Genomic DNA, 16,696 nt, shown 5'->3' on the forward strand with positions numbered 1-16,696 from the left:
CACCCTTTCCTAAACCTTGGGACATACAGATTTTGTGCTTTGTGCACCGTGCCCTTGAGTAGGGCCCAGGCTTCCTCTACGGTCTCCATTTTCCCTGAGCTGTTGCTGAGCTTCTTTCCCACCATTTTCCTCATTTCCTCGTAATTTCCTTTTCTGAAATTGAGTGCTGTTGTTTTGGTTCTTTTCACCTTGGATGTTCCTATTTTTAGCTTGTATTGGATCATGTTATGATCGCTGTTTCCTAGTGGCGCTAGTACTACCACCTCCTTCGCGGGTCCTCCTAGCCCGTTGAGGATTAGGTCAAGAGTTGCATCTCCTCGCGTTGGTTCCATGACTAGCTGTTCCATGAAACAGTCCCGCACCGCCTCCAGGAATTTTGTTTCTCTAGTGCAACTTGAGTGTCCAATGCTCCAGTCTATTCCAGGGTAGTTGAAATCCCCCATTACCACCACATTTCCACCTTTGCATACCTGCCTCAATTCAGCATCCAGGTCCTGGTCGTTTGCTTCCGGTTGTCCTGGTGGGCGATAGTACAGTCCCAATTTTATGTCTGCTCCATTTCCACCTGTCAGCTTAACCCATAGTGATTCCAAGCCGTCCGCCTTTACTGTTGTTTCCATCCTAGTTGAAGGAATGGAGTCCTTTATATATAGCGCTATTCCTCCACCCTTCTTGTGTGTCCTGTCCCTCCTATAGAGTTTGTACCCTGGTAGGACCACATCCCATTTGTTGTCTTCGGACCACCATGTTTTTGTGACTCCAATTATGTCTAGGTCTTCCTTACTGGCTATAACTTCTAGCTCTCCCATTTTGGTTCTTAGGCTCCTAGCATTAGTGTATAAGACCCTGTTGTTTACCTTCTATGTTGGTTTTCCTCGTGGTTTGGTGCTCCTGCCGATCCCTTCATGGGCTGCCAGCCCCCAAGCCTCGTTCAGTTCATCCTCCTCTTGTGGTGTGTCTGTTTCATCCTCATCCCCCTCCTGTGGATGTTCCGGGCCAGCCAGGCAGCGATTGACTGGCCTGGAACGTCCTCTCTGACATCGGTATTGACATTGGGAAGAAGGCTTCTGGGCAGCGATTAGCAGCAGCAGGGAGGTAAGGAGAGAGGCTGGTAATCAGCAGCAGTGGTGGTGGACCGGGGGGGGGGGGGAGGAAGGAGGGAGGCTTTTCTTTTTTTTTGCGCAGCAGGGAGGGAAGGAGGTAGGCAGGCAAGCAGGCTGGCTTTGGCATGAGAGGGAGGCAGGCAGGCAGGCTGGCTTCAGGGGTGGGGGTGGGACAAAGTCTGGAAGGCAGTGAGGGGGACATGGGAAGGAGGCACTGGGGGCACTAAGGACATAGGAAAGAAGGAAGGAAGGAGGGAGGGAATAGAAAGGGACAATTGTTGGGTCTGAGTGCAGAAAGAAAGAAAGGATACATAGTCAGAAGGAAACACAACCAGAGACTCATGAAATCACCAGACAGCAAAGGTAGGAAAAATTATTTTATTTTCAATTTAGTGATCAAAATGTGTCGGTTTTGAAAATTTATATCTGCTGTCTATATTTTGCACTATATTTGTCTATTTTTCTATAGTTACTGAGGTGACATTGCATATTTTAAAGTCATCTGCCTTGACATCTTTGAAACCCCCCCCCAAATATAAATGATAATTAACATTTTATCTGCGTATAGTGTCCCGGTTGTTTACCTTCTCTGTTGGTTTTCCTCGTGGTTTGGTGCTCCTGCCGATCTCCTCATGGGCTGCCAGTCCCTGAATCTTGTTCTGCTCATCCTCCTCCTGTGGTGTGTCTGTTTCATCCTCATTTCCCTCCTGTGGAGTGTCTATCTCTCCCTCAGTCTGCTTTTCCATTTTTGGATGTCCCTCTGGCTCCAGCTGTTTTCTCCTTTTTCCACTCTTTAGCTTCATTAGTTCCTTAGGCCCCTGCATTGCGTCCATGGGTTTTTTTTTGGAAAATGTCCACCCAGTCTCGAGCCCTCTATCGCCTATTCCCTGGTCAGTATCCTTGTTTGATACTCTGGTCCGATGTGTCAATGTCAGATCGACTATCGGCTTTCCCCTTGTCCTCAGTTTAAAGCCATGTCTATGCTGGTCTGGATGTTTCGTGCCAGCATCCTTGTCCCCGCCGTGCTCAGGTGCAGTTCGTCCCTCCTGTAGAGCTTGTTTTTCCCCAGGAAGGTTGTCCAGTTCTGTACAAAGTGGAAACCCTCCTCTTCGCACCATCTACTCAGCCACCCGTTTATTGCTTGCATTTTTTATGATTACATTTTATAGATAAGTTGATTTATTATTATTTTTTTTAAGTCTCAATCTTAGTGGCCCAGTAAATACTGCTGTATTATGGTATAAATGGGGGAAAAAAAAGAATTGGACATAAAGCCACTAATGAACACACTAATTGCTAACCCAGGTGTTAAAGAAAGAAGCCAATATATCATCATATCTAGCTGATAAAGTTCACAAATCTACCCCATACGAGCATTGCCTGGAAACAGCTTGCTGAAAATGCCCTTTTCCTTAGCAGTGCTGTTGGAAACCAGATGAGCCGTAATTAAATGTGGGTCACTGAGGAGAGGAACAGTGGTTGTAATCATCATGCTATTTGTATGCTTGAAAATAAGAACATCAAGTATACTGTCGGAAAGGCAGAAGTTTTATCCCTTTTCAAATACAGTGGTGCCTCGCATAACGGCCGCCTCGCACAGCGGACGCTGCGCACAACGAACTTTATGTCGTGATCCGTATAACGTACTTCGTTTCACACAACAGTCGCCCGAGCTGCATCCTTCCGGGGTTCCTGCGGGGTTGGATCGCAGCGGGGTTGGTCGAGGGTAGTCTCCTTCTCCTTACCTGCCCTGTCGCAGCACACAGCCGAACGGAAATCTTCCCGATGTCAGCGCTGACGTCGGAGGGAGGGCTTAAGCAAAGCCCTCCCTTCCTCCGACGTCAGCGCTGACATCAGGAAGACTTCCGTTCGGCTGTGTGCGGCTGCGGCAGGGCAGGTAGGAAGAAGGCAATGGCGAACGAAAGAGGGGGGAGGGGGCGGTCCGCCCCGAAGAATGTGCACAGCTGGTCAGGTCCCCCGATCGACCGACAACAGGCCCGGCCGACAAACCTCCCTGCCCTGTAGCCGCGAATCTAAATTACCTCTTACAGCAGCTTCAATAATCCAGCTGCTGTAAGAAGGTAATTTAGATTCGCGGCTACAGGACAGGGAGATTTGTCCGACCGGGCCTGTTCTGTTGTCGGTCGGGTGCAAAAGCGCCACAAAGGTGGAGGCAGGGAGGGAGGAAAGGTGGAGTGGAGAAGAAAAGACGCTTAAGGGGGGAGTAGGCCGCTGAAAGCACATGTTGGAGCAGGGGATGAGAGGGAGGGAGAGAAGGGGAAATATTGGACAAGGGCAGAAGGGATGCTAAATCATAGGGTGACAGGCAGAGAGAACAACAGGAAAAAGAGTGGAAGCAATCTTGAACCCTGAGGGTGAGGGCAGAGAGAGGTGGTGAGATGATTGATCATGGGGAGAGGGACAAAAGGGAATAGAGATGGGATAGGAAGATAGTGGAAGTAAAAGGACAGGGAGATGTATGTTTTTAGATGTATCTAAATAAAAATAATAACAAAAAATTTATCTTTTTTATGTCATCTTAGCATATTTTATGCTGCAGAATGAATTATTTTTTTTTACATGTATTCCTATGGGAAAACGCGTTTCACATAACGAACGTTTCACATAACAAACTTGCTCCTGGAACCAATTAAGTTCGTTGTGTGAGGCACCACTGTATATAAAATGTGGAAATGACATCTAAGGCTTGCTTGGTGATTCATGTAGCATGTGCTGCAGTCTCTTAATATGGTCCTGTATTGCCCGTCCGTGTGTATGACCACTAGCTGTTATCCGCACTGCTCTGTTCCCTGTATATTATGTGCACCTCTCCTTCCTTGTTAATTCTATGTTCCTCCTTGCTATCCAAGATTATCCCCCTCTTCTACTAAACCGCGCTAGTGGTTTTAGCGCGGGGAGCTGCTCCCGACGCTCGTCGAGTTCTTATGAGCATCGGGAGTAGCATGGGTCATTCAGCGCGGCTCCGGGGCTAAAATCACTAGCGTGTTTTAGTAGAAGAGGCCCTATGTATGTTGGCTTGAAACTCATTCTGGGATTTGTGGGAGGACGGGATATAAACCTAAATAAATAAATAAATATACAAATCTGATTCCTTGCCCATAATTCTTAAATATGTTTTTTGTTGGACCATCAGAGGAAATTTCTCCCGGTTGAAATTGCTAACAAGCTATATCATCAGAGATCCTTCAACAGTCCATCTTTTCCTTATGTTGATGATTATATTATATGTTCACTTCATTAACTTATTTATTTCATTGACGTCTCAAATAAGTTCAAAACTTCATTAACTTAACTGAAATAAATTCAAAAAATGAAAACTTATTTCATGGGGAATAGTGCTGACATGAATTAATGTTTTGTGGGCAACTGCTTTAAGGTTAAATTCCCCTGAAATAGATCAATATAGATTACCATGTTTCATTAAGAAAAATATTAATATACAAAAATTCACTTCTGGTAACCGTACCTGTTCTAAGAGATTTCTTTATATTTATAATTAATTTGAAAATTACCATGTCATCTTTTTGAATACCTTGACGTCATATCCAATTGCACAACTCCCTGGACTTAAACTTACATCATCCATGCTACCTCTTTATTGAGGCTCCAGGGTTCAACCAACTTCAGTGTACTGCATATATCCAGCACTGTTCCTTAAAGTTAAGTATTTGTTGAATATCACCTACCTTCCACCCTCTTTCGAAGAAGTGGAATGGATGACGTTAGTTTAAGCCCAGCGAGCTGTACAATTGGGTATATTATCTCACATGACCATTATATCAAGTTATTCAAAAGAAACCGTGAACATTTTCATGTTAATCATGGTTACCAGAAGTAGATTTTCATATATTAAAACTTTTCTTAATGAAACATGGTGATTTATGTTAATCTTTTTCAGGGAAATTTGGCCTTGAAGCAGCAGTCCTCAAAACATGAATTGTGTTGGCACTGATTCCCATAAGATAAGATCTTCTTTTTTTTTAAATATCTTTATTCATTTTAAAAGCCAAAAATAAGTGCTACATATTATACAGACATTTTACACTTTAACAACACTTAAATTCTATCAAATTACATTTTATGACAAATACGTATATTATCCCCTCCATTTTACATATCCAACCATGGCACTCAAATTAAAAGTATCTCCCCACCCACCCACCCTGGACGTGTATGATCAAAGGGTAAAATTAACCATTATTCCTTATAGAATTTTGTCAATGGCTCCCAAACATCCATGAATTTCCTAAAATGGCCCTATTGTATGGCCATCATACATTCCATTTTAAAAGTATGGCTTAGAGATTCCCATCAGAAAGTATAATTTAACCGATCCCAGTTTTCCCAGTTCCTCAAAATAAGTTGTATGACAACCCCTGTCATAATAAAGAGAAGTTTATTATTATGAGAAGATATTTGACTTATAGCCCTCATTATCGTACCAAATAGCACGGTATCATACGTCAATGCTACAGGATTTTTCAATACTTCATTCACTTGACCTCAAATGGATCTCCAAAATCTAAGTATCAAGGGACAATAGAACAGTAGATGATCCAATGTCATTACATCGAGATGACAGTGCCAACATCTATTAGACTTAGAACTATCCAATTTCTGTAAATAATCAGGGGGTCTAAAAAGATCTATGTAACAAGAAAAAACATTTTTGTTAATTTATATCAATTAACTTAATGAAGTTTTGAACTTATTTCAGATGAGTCAATGAAATTAATATGTTAATGAAGTGAACATATAAACTAATCATCAACATAAGAAAAAGATGGACTGATGAAGAATCGCAGATCATATAGCTTGTTAGCAATTTCAGTGGGAGAAATCTACCTCTGATGGTCCAACAAAAAAAAAACATAGTTAATATTTATGGGGAAGTAATCAGATAAGTAATGAGTATTCTTCCCCAGATACATTATTTTAAATAAAGGTGCTTTGTATGTATTATACAAGTATTGCAAAGTGCCGTGTAGATGGTTTCTGACTCAATCCTCAAGTGGGTTTTAGGTAGAGAATGACACAGGGAAAAAATGTATCACCATTCCTGCCCCATCCCTGTGAACTTGCCCCTGACCCATCCCCGTGAGCTCGGTCCCTGTCCCCGCCCTGCAAACTGTCAGATGCCATCCATACAAGCCTCGAATAGTTATGATTTTATACTGAACTTATTTTATTCAAGTACAAAAAGAGACAATATTCTGTACAATTGTCATTTTATAAACACAAATAATACAGAGCAAGGATCAACAAAACCCCTGACTCCCCTCCCTTTCACAAATATCCCCTCCATAATTGTGAAAACTGAACAAACCAAATTACTATAGAATGCTACATAGAAAAATTAAGCTAACAGAATACTTCAGTCACACATGGTAGGAATAGTGTTAGGGGAGTGCAACTAGGGCAATTGCCCCCTGGTCAAAGAGAGAGCCCTAAGCCAGCTGGAAGCTAAAGAAACACAGCCTGGGCTTTGCGGTCCCCAGTTATTTCTAATACCAGCTCTAACAGGATACATATTTAAAATCTGAAATATTCTAATCACAAAATATAAAATAAATTTATTTTTTCCTCCTTTTATTGTCTGGTAATTTTATTCTTCAAATCACATTGGTCTCAGGCTTTGGTTTTGGGTTCCTTCTGTCTTCATCGTGGCATGGCTGGCTCGAGCAGCAGGTTGGAATTGCTGCTTGCGTGGGCGAAGAGATAGATGTGCAGTGGGGGGGGGAAGTGAAGGTGCATGTGTGCATGGCAGGGGGGCAGAGAAGAGGAGGGGTGCAAAGACAGCGCCCGTGGTGGCCCCCCTACCTCCCCCTTACTACGCCACTGTGAATGGCACACATAGAAGTACATGACATCTGTATTCACATATTTGACTGTGCAGTTTTACGAATGCCTTTTTACAGAAGAAAATGCTGTACACATTGAAAATACATTCCATTCCATTAGTGTCTTCTATTCCACCAATACCTTTTGGTTCTAGGCGGATTACAAAAGAATTGGTCTGGGCATACTCAGTGAGATTACAAGATAGATAATTAGAAGAAACATTGGGGTCCAGGGGAGACCTGCCTCAGGGGTGTGGTCATCGGTTCACTAGGTTTCACTCCAGTGAACTTTAAAAATAAAGCTAGTAACATATGCAGGACTTGTGAGACAAACACCGCCAAAGCTTGAAGAACAAGGTACGCCAACCATACCCCTGAGGCAGGCCTCCATCTGGAGGCTGAAACACGGATAGTGTTGGGTCATCAACTAGATAATTCCACAATAAGGACATTACATTTATATATTTGCATAATAGGACTTTCTATGCATGTACTTTTACCTGTATTTTTATTTGAGTTCATAGAAATCAATATTGCTTATTACTTCTAACTAGGAACATGAGGACAGTGCTGGGTACATTTTTATGGTCTGTATCCTGCAGTCACAAGTTGGTTTGGATAGGCTGGGGTGAGCTTCGATGGCAACCCCAGTTCAGTGATACCTTGGAATCCAAATGCCCCGGTGCTCGGACAACTTGGAATCTGAACAGAAATTTTGAGCAAATTCTGTCCCGGAATTCAAACACTGCTTTGGAATCAGAACGCCCTGCATGTGCGTTTGTGTGCATGTGCATGTGCATTTGTGCATATGTTTCCCCACTGTTTGGGCCACCTATATGTCGTAATAGAAGACCCTAAAGGGAGCAGAAAAACTTCCTGGGACAAAAAGAGGTACACAGGAGATGAGCAACTGTTACATGACTCAAATTAGTAGAGTTTAAGAGTACATAGGTCTTGATTTATCAAGTAAAGCAATTGAATTGTAAAGACAGTGACCTTTACAGACAATGGTTCACACAGTTTTTCCACTTACAATAATGCCAAAATAGGGCAGTTTGGGGTTTTAAACAGTTTTCCATATTCGGTTGAGGACTTTTACCACTTCATAAATAACAAAGACAATTGCAACATCTAAGCACACTCAGGGCAGGATTAATTCTTCAAGGACCTCTAGGCACACAAGTACACTGGGCCCCCCCAGGCTACGGTCATTGGCAAAGGAGAAAATGGCCAATGACCGTAGCCTGATGATTTGGGGGTTACAGCCCAGCCCAGCTGGTTCCTGAAGAATGGGGTGTTCAACCCCGAAATGGAGTCCCGTGGGACGAACTTGCTATCTGCTGGCTGCGTTATTCATAGAGAAGCTAAGTACTTCCAGTTGGCTTTTGCATAGTTGGATTTGGACGTTTGAACTTTTGTTTGGCCCCCTGGATAAGGGGTAGAGACAATTTCATTCTTTACTTGTTGAGTGGTTTTGATTGATTTTTGCACTTTCAGAACTATTTGTGTGTAGATTTATCACAAAAATTCTCACTGAGAGAGCCCGGGGATGTTTCACAGTTAGCACCCTTTCTGGGTGTAAGCCAGTGACAGCCAATACTTCTGGGGTTCCCCCGGAGGGAGGCTGTGTGACTGAGGGCTCCCTCAACCTCTCTAAATTCCTTCATTAAGCTGTCTTAGTGATAATAGTGTATATAGTTTTGGGTTGTCTCTCCTCCTTCTCCAGTTCCATTTCTTGGGGTTTTGGGAGATTTGTTCTTTTTCATTGTATATTCTTCTCCCATTTTTTTTCGGGTTCTATCATCATTCAGTTTCATACAAACAGAACACAGAAAACACCTTCACCTAGTATGGAATAAGTAATCACAAACTAACCTCTCCCCTCTTTTACAAAACTGTAGTATGGTTTTTAGCCACAGCCAGCACTAGAAAAATGCTCTACAGTTTTGTAAAAGGGGGATAAAGTAGAAATACTTAGATAAAGGTTAAATAAAACCACCAAGAAGCTAGACTCTGCATAAAATACAACACCACAGAAACAGCAATGCATGTCCCCTAAAGCAAAAAAATAAATAAATAGAAAATTTTTTTCTACCTTTGTCTTGTCTGGTTTCAGCTCTCCTCATCTTCTTGTCACTCTCTTCCTTTCATCTTCTGTCCTTTTGTGCCACTTCCAGAAACTGTATGCCTCCCCCTTCCATCTTTCCCTTCACTCCCATTGGTCTGGAAATCAATCTTCTTCCATTCCCTCCTCCAATGGTCTGGCATCTCTCTCCTCTCCTCTTCTTCCCTTCCTTCTCCCACACCCACACCCCCATGGTCTAGAATTTCACTCTCTCCTCTCCTTTCCCCCCACTTCCATCAGCATCAGCCCCCTTTCTTTCCCTCCAACTCAATTCCAACCAGTATCTTTCCCCCTTATGTTTTCCCCCTTTCCCAACACACCAATTCCATCAGCATCTGCCCTCTTTCTTTCCCTCCAACCCAATTCCATCCAGTATCCTTCCCCCTTATATCTCTCCCCTTCCCCTGCACACCAGTTCCATCAGCATCTGCCCCTTTCTCGCCTTCCACACAACCTTGCCCCCTTTCTCTTCCTCCACCATCCTTCTAGGTCAGAGGGGGCCCGCTGAAGAAACAGAGGACTCAGTGGTTTTTTTTCCTTGGCAACGCGGGCTCCCCCGGAAAAGATTGGCAGCGCTGCCCCCTCCCCCCCGGGAGATCGACAACACCGTCCTCCCCCGGGAAGAGGTAAGTGACGTCGGAGGGGTTGGACTGGCAGATGCAGTCATCGCAGGACCTTGCAGCAACTCTATGCATCTACTGGTCCACCCCCTCCGACGTCACTTATTCAGGTTGGTTGATGGCGATGCCGGGGGAGGGCGGTGTTCTTTCTGGGGGGGCCCAGCACTGCCAATCTTTCCCAGGGGGGGGCAATGCTACCGATCTTTCCCGGGGGGCCCACGTTGCCAAGGGAAAAAACAAACAAACTGAGTCCTCTGTTTCATCTTGCCCACCTGACAGCTTCAGGCACTAGGCACATGCCTACTTGGCCTATTGGTTAATCCAGCCCTGAGCACACTCTGACCTGTTTGAGTTTGTGGGGCTCAGGAATGGATTAATCCAGTTTCTATTATTTTGAATGGGAAAAATTGTCTTTGAACTCAAACAGGGTTCTGGAACGTATTAAGTTCGGATTCCAAGGTATCGCTGTAGTTAGAATCTAAGGAAAGTCCCAGGTGGATTTCTACAGTCTATGGCCTAGAAATAACAAAGAAAATAAGAAAATATAAATTAATCATAACTTTATAATGATTGTAACTCTAGAGCAGACTAGACTGACAGTTCAGGGCTTTATGTGCTGTCATTTATTATATGTTGCTATATAAAAATTATTCTTTTAATACCTGTATAAATGCTTGTTAAAGGGACCCTCTAATGTTACTTATCTTTTGTTGTTTCTATTTTATTATTTGCCTTGTTTTTAATGGTTGATGTTCCCTATTGTCTGTGGAGGTACACAGGGTAAGATAAATTGGAGCCCGATCAAAGGCACTTGCTAAACAAAGACGACTGATGTAAAAGAAAACAAACAGGAAAATATGCTCTCAAAACCCTGAAAGCTGCAGATGTTGTAGGTCAGAGAAAATGTATAATGGAAGGAAATATGCTTGTTGTAAGATGGTACGGATCAGAGCTTTTTATTTCCTTATTTAATTATGAGATTTTCTACTATCGTACACTATTCAAAACAGAAATGGCACAGAGTATTACTTAGTTAAAAGCTTTCTAAAAAGCTGAGCTTCATTAAGAGGTACTGTAATGTTGCATGGGTTACAATATGTATTGCATTCATTTCAGTCAATGAAAAGATAACCTAACAAGGGGAGCTTTCAAAGTTGTACAAGCTCCTATGCCTGAACAATGTTCTCTGAACAATCTTCTGCACAGCTGGGTTATAAATACTCAGTGACACCAAAGTTAGCATGGTTCTTTCAGTCCATAGATCTTATCAAAAACAAGAACAATGGGAGTTGCTGAACACATACACCCACTGTGGAGATAAGATGAAGTTAATTAGGAAGTCTCTAATTAAATTAGGGAGACTACAAGGTGCCTCCTGCAGAATAAGAAGGGTTGTACAGAAAACAGTGAGGTGAAAAGTGATAGCAAAGTGAGATATATTGTACCATTTCACAGCTTCAAGAGAAGCTGTGGAATGCATTACTGCAGTGCAGCCTGACAGACAATATTATCATGAATGAAAACATTCTGCAGGCTAGCACTGTACATGATTGAGAAATTGTTATTGTCACAAGCCCGGCATCAGCACCAGCCTTGTGCCAGTTAAAAACATCAAAACCACACCTGTGAAGCTAACTAGAGCTGACCAGTTTGGAGCTGACACTCATACCCCAGATTTAAACCCATAGGGCTAGATTCACGAACCTGCCCAATAAGGACCAAGCCGTGCCCTATTCGGATAGGTCCGATGGATTCTTCAAACTGCAATATGCAGATGGGGGCGATTGGAGGAACGCCCCCATCTGCTGGCACAGATCGCTGGTGTGCGATCCCCACGCATGTGCAGACCATCTGTAGATGGTCTGCGCATGCCCGTCTGAGCTGCAACTTTTTTTTTTTTTCCTTTTAACTTTCTTTTCTAGTTTTTAGCCCAGCAAGTCTGTGGTTTTAATTCGCTTTAAACCCGCGGGTTAAAACAACGGGCTCGCAGTGCGGAGAAGGGCAGGAGAGATTTGGGGCGGCAGGCAGGAGATATCCGGGGTCTAGCATCGGGGCCAGGGCGGCAATTCAGGGCAGAGCAGGCAGGAGAGATCGGGGAAGAGCATCGGGGCGGCAGGCAGGAGAGATTCAGGGCAGCAGAGAGCAGGGCGTGCAGAGAGCAGGGCTTCAATGGAGCTGGAGCATCGGAAAGCCGTTTGCGAGTGGTATCCAGCAGTCGTTTCTTCGGTTGATTGGCCAGCCCAATCGGTTTCAAAAATTTGTTTGGTGAATCGCGTCTCTGTCTACTTTGCATGCGTTTCTACTCATTTGCATGCACGGATTCGAAGCGGATTGCAGGAGAGGTTAGTGAATGGGGCCCAAGGGAAATCTGGTCACAAAGGGATCGCAAACCGATCAGTACATGATTGGTTTGCGTTGTGAATCTAGCCCATATTCTGAGCAAGAGAGCAGTTCTGTTCGTCATAGAATTCCAGGGAGCATTACCAGGCATATACAGAGGAAATGGGATTTGGCCCCTTTAAGTACTTCCTTGCTTAAGTTGTTGGCTAAGCAGGGGAAGAACACTGCAGACCAGAGCTGGGTGGGGCCAGCAAGCACATAGGCAACTTGAAGCCTGGGAGCCTCAGTTGGAGGGGAGGCAGGCAAAGGAAGTGGACACACTTGGTGAAGCTCCTGCTTCAGTTGAGCCTGAGGATATAATCATGCAGTAGCCTGACGATTTGCTATTGAATGCTGAGGAGCCTATGGAGATTCTTAATTCTCCTGAGCCACAGTTTGAGGAGTGCATGGAAGTGAGTTGATGGTTTTCTGGTTGTGTATTATGGGATATAGAGGGAGGAGCCTAAGGCCCTCATTGACTCAGGTGCATTCCTCCTGCCATTTTCACTGGTAGTGGTGTGTGTGTGTGTGGGATGGGCAATTTGCAATGCCTTTGTTAGGGAGGGCCATCATCAGTAGGGGATACTTTTTTCCTTTTTTTAATGGGACAGATAGGGGTAAATTCTATAAAGGATGCCTAAAAGTTAGTTGTCATTTAGATGTCCAGGAGAACCACGCTGATTCTATTATGCATAGACACACAATAGAGAATCACACTCAGCGGCATCCAGGGAATTTAAGCACGTCCATATAGTTAGATGTCCTTTATAGAATCGCCTTCTAGGCATTGCATAGATGTTCTGGCAACATTTATAATATTATTGGGTTGTAACTTTAGGACATCATTAGAATGGCAATTTTATGCAAGTTTTTTTTTTTTACATTAAAATTGTATGCAGTAAAATGGCACCACTATTATATTTATTTATCTACTACTTATATCCTAAGTGGTATTTATATTTGGCTACTTTATCATATTTCCCTTCTGTCCTACTGGTCTCAAACTCTTATTTAGTGTACATGGGGCATTGAGAGGTTTGAACCCACAATTTCAAGATGCTGAGGCTGTAGCTCTAACCACTGCACCACACACTCAGCTTATATCATTTTCATTCACAAGCAGTCATTTCTCTAGGATAAATATCAAACATGTACCTTCAATACTTGTTCATTCCTCTGTTGTTGTTTTTTTTTTTTTTTTAAACTCCTTTGGCCTCTGTGTTTCTCAATCAAAGCACATGGGGAAAAATATATAAATATATATATTGCATACTTAAAGAGGACTCCTCTTTGATAATAATGGGGGAAAAAAGATGTTTAATAATGCATTACTCAATCAAAGCACATGAAAAAATATATTGCATACTAAACCTCATTCCCAAAGTTTAAGAAAATAACAAGAGAAACCCTACTCAGAGTGGCTGTGGCTCAAAGCAATTGGACATGTTTGACTGGATACCACAATCTTGACATCATTGTGACATTATCAATATACACCTAGGTGGCAGATTGTCACTAAAAAAAAAATAGGAATTTGTGGTGGGGTACCTGACCATACTAGAGATTTGAACCTACCACCTTGGGAAGATGTAAAAAGTGCCTTTAATCACTAAGCCACAAAAGCTTCCATTTAGGCAAGGGTTCCCATTATTTTTTAGTGACATTCTGCCATCTAGGTGCATATTGATGATGTCACAATGATGTCAAGAATTTGCATCAAAAAAGCTAAAATATTTCTAGGAGTAAATCATTTTTTCTTAATTCCTATGCCCTTTAATCTCAATTATCACTTACAAAATAGTCCATCATAAAGTCAATTTAAATAATAATAATAATAATGATGATGTAATAACTCTATGAAAAATGTGTGTTCTTTGAAAAGTGCTCAGTGCCCATGTCTCCTGCAACATAGCTGCTTAGAGATCATATTCGGGACCATCATAACACCTTTCTGTCCCTTGTTACACCCCCACCTGTACCTCACACAACACTGCTAACGCAGGTATTAAACTGGCACTTATCTGTTCTCCTGAAGGGGTGTTATCTTGCACTTCAATCCAATGCAGCTCAGCAGAATAATGATTTCCCCTCCACTCATGTGCTCCTAATATAAACTCCAGTGTTCTTCCATATCAAATTTTGATACTCCCTTACTCAGACCCAAGTACCGCCAATTAAAGTCTTCCTCAGGAGGAGTAATAACTACAAACCAATGAAATCAAATCAAATATAATTGTCGAAACTTATGTCTGAATAGAGGAGTATTAAAATTTGATATGGAAGAGCACTGGAGTTTATATTAGGAGCACAAGAAACACGTGTGTGTCGAGCCATCGCACTTATTAGACAGAGGTCTTATATTAATAAAGTTTGCACACCAGAAAAATGTCCAGGTCTTAAGTCCATCCTAGTCCCACCCACACCATGCCTCTAATACACTATGGATGATATCCATCTAGAAAATAGGTTTTGAAAATAGAGAATTGAAAGGGTTTAGAGAGAAAAAAAAATGTCTATCTGCCCATTTATGTCAGTTTTTTAGATGTCTGTCTTTTTTTAAAATGATCTCCAAAATGGATTAAATTAAATACTTTTCAAATCTGAATCTGGTCTAGTATTTCTTTTTTAATGGGAGCAGGAGAGATAACTTTTGAAGGAAATGTAAATTTCCCATGCCTCTAACAGCTCCTGCAACATACTGTAACTCCAATTAGCATCAGGCTGTCTATCCAGATTGGTTGTGTGTGCAGGAAGTCTGTAGATCACACTAGTGGAAATTAAAATTAAAAATTACCTTTTTAAAAAAACAAGCCCACGGTGGTTTCTTTCTTTGTCTATACTGTCCATTTAGCTGCATAGGAACACAGTTAAGGACAAATTTCATGTACTAAGGACAAATTTCCATTAGAATGTTTTATTCAGTATTTTAGAGTAATTTATTTAAGTTTTTTTTATTATCATGCTGATGAGTGTTGAAATAGTATGTATTACTCTGAAAGCAGTAATTGCTGCACAAATAAATCTTATCAAGGTTAATGTAATGAAATGTGTGTTTCACACAGCCAGAAAATGCCCAGACAAGGAGGAAAAGTAGGGAAAAGAGGAAAAAAAAGGAATTGCAACGACACTCCAGAGGGAAAAGAGACACAAAATAAAGGGCCGGATTCTCAAAAAGCCACCAAAAGTTAGTCTCTGGCAGGTGCCTAGATCATGCCTACTGGTGCCTAACTTAAGAGTTTTAATTGGTTCTAAGTGACACGATAATTGGTTGAACCATTAAAAAACAATAAGAACATAGGAATTGCTGCTGCTTAGTCAGACCAGTAGTTCATCGTGCCCAGCAGTGCCCTAACTGAGTCTAGCATTACCTGCGTACGTTCTGGTTCCGCAGGATCTTGTCTAACTTTGTCTTGAATCCCTGGAGGGTGTTTTCCCCTATAACAGCCTCCGGAAGACCGTTCCAGTTTTCTACCACTCTCTGGGTGAAGAAGAACTTCCTTATGTTTGTACGGAATCTATCCCCTTTTAACTTTAGAGAGTGCCCTCTCGTTCTCTCTTTATCTACTAAGTCTATTCCAAGATGTGGGCAGCTAGGTGGCCGCTGGAAGTGGATGTGTTTAAGGGCGGCACCAGACTTTGTGTTACTAGGTGACACGAGCTATGATTGTGCAAGAAAACCTAGGCACTGAAAATGTAGGCCTGTAAAACCCTGGCCTATATTTCCGGCACCTAAGGTCCTTAGTAGGTGCTGCTATCCCTTATTCTGAAAGCGATACCTGGTCATGATTGACATGTGGCAGACATCTGTTTTCTAGGCACCTGCTGTGGCAGGCGCCACTTACAGAGGCTCAGATGCACTAAAGTCAGCGATTGTCTAACAATTGTTGCTAAACCAGTTTTGAGGAAGGGCTGTGGCTCGCTGGTTGAACTGCTGCCTCTGCATCCAGAGGTTGTGTGATCCAATCCAGTGCTGCTCCTTCTGACCCTGGGCAAGTCGCTTAATCTTCCAGTGCCCACCACTTTGAATGTCAGCTTTGAAATGCCAAAGCAACAAAAAGGCAGTATACAAGTCCCCATTCCCTTTCCCTTTGGATTGGTTTAATGACGATCAAATTTGTTGACCTGATGCACAAAATGGTTCACCACATGGTTTTGTGCACAATCGCTCATTCTCTAATCCGGCCGTGCAAATAAGGTCATTAATATTTAAATGCCATGTAAACTAGCAAAGTGATTGATGCTCTAACATAGCTTCCCGATGCCCAAAAAAAGTGATTGCTTTTAGCTATCCGAAAAAAAGCCATTTGGAGTGCCTCATTTTTGAAGTAGTTTTCAATATTACTAAGAGACCCTACCACCATTATCAGTTACAAATTATTGAATGTTTTTTCTTTTGGTTCCCTGAAGCAGGGCCGAAACATGACACCTTAAAGCAGATAAGTGCAATACTTATCTTTTGTAGTTTTGTGTTTACATTGAAGAATGTTGACTGTCCAGTACAGCTATGTATACCATGCCATGATTGGGTGGTGAGGCAATATTTGGGGGCTTTTCCCCTGTTTTTGGCTTCCAGGTCTCTGAGCATATTCCTTCCCTATATTTCAAATT

At 42.4% G+C, this 16,696-nt stretch overlaps 1 protein-coding gene across 1 annotated transcript in view; it reads left to right on the forward strand.

Annotated features, from left to right (window-relative positions):
- CSMD1 (CUB and Sushi multiple domains 1) overlaps positions 1-16,696 on the forward strand; it is a 2,397,241-nt gene that overhangs the window by 278,244 nt on the left and 2,102,301 nt on the right. The window lies entirely within an intron of this gene.

Source organism: Geotrypetes seraphini, chromosome 3, assembly GCF_902459505.1.
Source record: "Geotrypetes seraphini chromosome 3, aGeoSer1.1, whole genome shotgun sequence".
NCBI classification, from domain to species: Eukaryota; Metazoa; Chordata; class Amphibia; order Gymnophiona; family Dermophiidae; genus Geotrypetes; species Geotrypetes seraphini.